Source organism: Epinephelus moara, chromosome 4 (assembly GCF_006386435.1).
Source record: "Epinephelus moara isolate mb chromosome 4, YSFRI_EMoa_1.0, whole genome shotgun sequence".
Classification (NCBI taxonomy): domain Eukaryota; kingdom Metazoa; phylum Chordata; class Actinopteri; order Perciformes; family Serranidae; genus Epinephelus; species Epinephelus moara.
The window spans coordinates 10,428,429-10,434,245 of record NC_065509.1 but is presented as its reverse complement, the minus strand read 5'-3'; the positions used below and the strand labels follow the sequence as shown (position 1 = coordinate 10,434,245).

General features: G+C 41.3%; 2 non-coding genes across 2 annotated transcripts; both read right to left on the bottom strand.

Annotated features, from left to right (window-relative positions):
• Positions 1–4,523: 4,523 nt before the first annotated feature.
• Positions 4,524–4,595, bottom strand: trnam-cau (transfer RNA methionine (anticodon CAU)). The gene has a single exon. It is a non-coding gene; the product is annotated as a tRNA-Met (tRNA).
• Positions 4,596–5,455: 860 nt separating this feature from the next.
• Positions 5,456–5,537, bottom strand: trnal-uag (transfer RNA leucine (anticodon UAG)). Its single transcript has one exon. It is a non-coding gene; the product is annotated as a tRNA-Leu (tRNA).
• Positions 5,538–5,817: the final 280 nt, after the last annotated feature.

Below are 5,817 nucleotides of genomic sequence, written 5' to 3'. Positions count from 1 at the left end.
TTATCAAAATGTCTCAAGTCAAACACTTCCTGTATTCAATTCTTTCTGAGTTGATGGTCTGACCCTGGACCCCTGCCTGTCCATAAATTTTCTATTGTTGACATCTCTGGTGTTACTTTTGTAACCCACTTCTGATAGGGTACACAGAGTAGTTAAATAGTTAGGACCAGTGTCTAGATTCGTAGGAGGGATTTAAAGAGAGAATGACAGACAAGTAGCTGGAGCCAGATGATGTATTAAATGTAAAATTATATTAAAGGCGCAATATTTGTTTAAACCAACACTCTAGCTTCACTTAACCGGTTGAGACTCTTAAGTGCATTCAACGCAACAAATCAACAACATTTCACCCTTTTGAACAGGTAAGGCAAATCACATAAAATTGCACAGATCACTTTAAATAACAGAAAAATGTCCCTTTAATTGAAAAAAAGTTCAATGTTCCTTTGTTCCGTTCCTTTAAGTTCAGTTCAGCTACCATGAGTCAGACAGTCAATTTCAGTCAAGCGCTTTTTATATCAGTCAAGTCAGGTAGTGAGGTGTGACCATTACTCCGGATTTCCACTGGATGCGTGTCCGTTGCGGAACGGCAGCACTGGTTATCCGCTGCGTGCTCCGCCGTCCGTCAATACCCACTGGCTGCGTTTGCTGTGCGGTGCGGTGCAGCTCCGCCAGAAGACATCTTGGTGCACTGCCATGATTAATATCTCCTTGTCCATGGTGTTCACGGGGTGAAATGACGTCTGAAAACCTCTGACCTGTTGACTTCACGCCTGCCTCCGCCCATTATGTAGTTTTTAAGGTGTAGTGCAGGGAAATATGATCCGCCGTGAACACTGTGTGTTTTATTTTGAAAATTAACCGGATGTTTTATTGTGTTTCTGTGCACGACTTCCTGCCCCGCACGATCTGCTCTGTGCTGAATTGCTGCGTTGTGCTCCGGCGTCCGGCAAAAATAGAAGTCCTGCGTATCTGTTGCGGAGGGCTCCGGAGTGCCGGAGCTGAGACAGAGCACAGCCGCAGCCGGTGGAAACACACACATTGACTAGAATGGAATCCTATCGGCTCCGCTGCCGTGCCGGGGCGGAGACGCAACCAACACGCATCTGGTGGAAATTGGCCGTTAGTCCTACCACAGAGGTGAAAGGGGAAAAGACGGGAAGGGGGGTTTCCTCCTCGGGGCAAGAGTGATGTCACTCCAGCTCCTCGGATGAGGAGATGCTCAGTTTCACAGTTGGCTCACCATCTCCTTCGTCAAGGAGAATCTGAATCCACATCCAAATCTAGGGGTTCTCTTCAGGGAATCTCAAAAACCTAGCCTGTGCAGAAACAAGGCTATTACTCTCTGGGTTATGTGTGAGTTCCTGTCTCTTATGGCCATAATAAAATCACATCAAAATTCTACAAACACTACTATAACACAATAGTGATCAACTTCATGAATTACTGTTCAGCATTTCTCATGAAATATTTCACCCCTTTTACCATAACTTATATTTTTAACCATGAATTACGATTATTTAACATTTTACACATTAAATTATGATTATTTGACATTTTATCTATGAAATAGACGTGTGTATCTTTTTTAAATCATGAGCTGAATAACAGCACATCAGCATTGATGTTACACATCACACAGTAGCTGTTCTTAACCATACTGCATATTATTAGCACTGGTGGTGCATAACAAGACAGCTATGCTGCAAGTGTACCTAGTATAACATAAAAAGAATACAAAAAAATATTTAATCCAAGATCAACAGAAAACAATTGACTTATTACTCATATTGTATATCTTTCTATCAGGTTACCAATGCAAAGATTAAGCTGCTTCAATACTCTTCATATCATAGCAGTGTGTAGAAAGTCAAGTTCACATATTAGCAAGGAAACAAACTTTCTGCAGGACCTCATGACGACACATTGAATTTGGCAGGCAGACCTGCAGTTAGCCACATTAGCTTAGCTCGGCTCAACTCACCAACACGCTGCCAAAAGTTGTTAAAACTCCTGGCGCACAGGTCCGTGGATCTGGTCGGTCACTTCACACTCAGACTTTAAAGACTGCTTAAATTTATACAAACCACTAGTTTTAGTTTTGCTAGTTATCAACTCATTTAGCAATATGTCTGCTTCGTCTGCTCGTGTCGTCTCCGAGCTTCTAACTGACGGACTGATACGTGAAGAGGGTGGGGCTTGACTTTCCTCTCCAATCAGAAGTCTGCATTGGCTGATTGAACCAATAAGAATCAAGTATAGGTAGGATACCTGTGACTGACACCTCGATTAGCAAACAGAAAATAAAATGTGCTGGAATGAAATAAATAATACATAAAATAACACTGGGAGTAAAATAACTTTACAGCTCAGTTTTCCACTGGGTTACACTTTCCTCCACAGTCAGCTCAACATGGTTCCAGCAAACTCACACTGACACCAAAACAGCTCCACTCTGTCGTTTAACAGTTAATAACTGTTAGGTCACATTAGCCATCTGATGCTAACACTTAGCCCTGTCACTGTGTGTGTGGGGGCGCACTCTCACCAACTGTCCCCAGCACAGAGCTCACACTCCTGCACCAGCAGCAACAACCCATACTGTGTGTGGTGTGGTGTGGTGAAGTTGAGTGTGGTATATTTGATGGAGTTGGCAATTCAGTGGCTAGGATGCCACCAAAACCTTCAAAAGTATGGCTACACCTCTCACCACTCCATTTACATAAAGGGTATTAAACAAAGAACTCTCGGTATTGGTATCTCTTTTAGGGTACTGCTTTGGGACTGGCATCATCATTTTTTAAACAATACTGAAAGTTTGACAATATGGCATTATAGCCATGACATTTTGGTTAAATTAAGGATGTTGGCTAATGTGAGGTGTCCATTTTTGTTTTTTAAGGACCACAGTATTGTTAAAGAACTAAGCTGAATTTATTACAGCTTTCAGAAAAAAATGTTAAGAGTCAGAATCGAGTAATCATGAAAAATGTGATATAACAAACCCAGCATTAGAAGTTATTGACACTGATTCACAGTAAGATGAGATGGATAACACTCTCAAGTCTACTGTATACGGTAAGTGTGAAACTACAACCAGCAGCCATTAACTTAGCTTAGCATAAATACTGGAAACAATGAGATACAGCTAGCCTGGCACCATCAAAGGTAACTAAATCTCTCTGCCAGCACCGCTAACTAAGCTTGTTAATTAACACATTATTTCCGGTTTATTTAATTCATGAAAAATTTAAAAATTAAAAAGGTAAATTTGCTGTCATGGGCCTATCTATCTGACGGGAGCAGTTGACAGGCAACCAAGAAAGTGAAAAAAAAAAGTTAAACTTTTGTCTATCCAGGAAGAGTTCAAATTGTTTCCAAAGCTGTCTGTCACTGCTGTTTGCTTAAACTAAACTTATGATATCAGTTAAGTAAACTATAGCTACAGTTACTTTGTTAAAGTTCTATCACAGGATTTGGGGATTAAATCCAGGTTGTCAGAGCGTTTGTTCATGTACCAGTGTGCTGTTTCTGTATCAAACTGTCAAGTCTCAGAATCTTTTCAAAATGTTTTTCTTTTCCTTTGTGCATTTTGTATCTAGACATCAGACACAGGCTAATGCTCATTTCACTCATTTGGGCGGCAGGTTAATATTATGAAAGACGCACTGTATGATGTACCACTTTCTACACATAAACTGAGCTGCGATGAGTGGTAAAGAGAAGAAAGAGACATCAAAGAGATTGAATCCTTTCAGTTCATCATGACTATTTGCTGTCAGTGGTTTCACATAATAAAATGTATAGGCCTGTTATTAATATCATTATCTCTAAAAGCATGATTTACATCCTAACATTAGTACATTTTGTTCCAAATCATATAGTAATGTGTAAACAGCACACAATGACACATCCTGTAAAATAAATTCAGCCTGTTCATTTGTTGGTTGCTTTTCTAATGTAAGATGAAGGAGAAAACATGTTTTCTTGTGAAACATTATGAGCTTAGTGCTTTTTACCCAGACCAGATTAAACTGAACTGTGCTGACATCCATTTCTGGCTAAACGTAGGAGTGGCCATTATGCTTGTACACAACATTTCATGTAAGTGAAGTGTGAAGCACTGCTTGTTCTAAGAGCTTTATAAATCTAATGATTTTTTATTCCTTAATCCACACAGAGATTTATACATCTGGCTCCAGGCTCTTAGGTACAGAATGGAGGAATATGAGGTCCAAACTTTTGTCATCTAACAGGAAAGTTGGCAGGCCACTCAGATCGCAATACCAAGCTGCTGTATTTGACGAGTTAGGAGTGAGAAAGTGTTGCCGATACAGCAAAAAAGAGAGAAGACATTCTGTGAAATTGGCTTCTGCTTTTCTGGTGGGAGGTGATGATGTGAAAGCTTACCTTGTCATAAGCACCAAGGAGAGAAGACAATCAGACACTTGAAATAATGGATGGCTCTTTACCTGAAAACTATGATCTGTGATATAGATCTGCAGGTTAACAATATATTCCATTAGCAGAGGATGGTTTCGATCCATCGACCTCTGGGTTATGGGCCCAGCACGCTTCCGCTGCGCCACTCTGCTCTCTGTTGATGATTGTGTAGCAGCCATAGGATATGCAACGTGTTTGTCAATGCTGTTAGTGCAACGGTTCACTACAATGCTTCTTCAAAACAAGACAACCATTATTTCTGCTTTTTTTTTTTTTTTTTTTTTTTTTTACGTCAATGGACCAGCTTTCATTTATGAAATAGAGTAATGCACAACAGTGAGGAGCCACACTAGGATGACAAAGGGCAGCACACCTCTAAAGGCTCATTTATGCTCAACGTTAAATACGGATCCGGATACGGACGGAGCCTTCTGTCCGTGCTCCGCATTCATTTCGTCCGTATTTCTGCACGTTTCCATAAAGCTTACGAATACGGGCCAAACGGAGCAGTACCACTGGGAACCGCGGGGGCAGTGTTGCTGTCACTACCCGATACGTAGCTCTAGTGAGACACGAAGAAGAAATAAAAATTCAATATCTTTCATCGGCAGTACTAGAGAAAAGAATTCTCCGTCCTCCAGTCGCGATGTATTTAACGGTCTCACCGACCACCACCTCCTACAGCGCTGCCCCTGTTTTTGTCTTGTTTGCAAGAGGTACATTATCAATATCTCCTCCACAGTCGCCATGTTTGTTTTTGAGTTTGTTGTTGTCATAAACTTTTGACACTGGGCTGCTTCCTGGTGGATATATTGGTTAACATCCATGCCAACGTAAAGGGCGCATGGAAGTATGTGGGCAGTGACAGTAACAGTAACATCGTTTGAAACGGACGTATACATTTTTGTACGTAAAGGGAGCATAAATGAGCCCTAACACCTTCACGACAGGTTTCTCAGTTTCCAGCCACAATCCCAAGACCTGTGACATTCCAAGAACCTATAGATAATGATGGCAGTGGTGGGATTTGAACCCACGCCTCCATAGAGACTGGAGCCTAAATCCAGCGCCTTAGACCACTCGGCCACACTACCTCACAGTGTCCCAATTGAGTGCCATTGAGCATAAAGTGACATTAGCAGTACACCTAAGTCATGAAAACTCAAACACTGACATTTGGCCACAAGTGACTCTCAGTTGATGATCATGGAAACAAGTTGCTCCTGGATTTTAGGTCTAACAGTTTGTTGTATCGGTTCTTAACATACCGAAATGCTGAAAACCCCTATCCCATTACCTTTGCACTTACTGAGCTACAGTGGCAACATCTTTACCTGCAAGGTCATGGACATAAATCTGATTGGCAGTGATGGG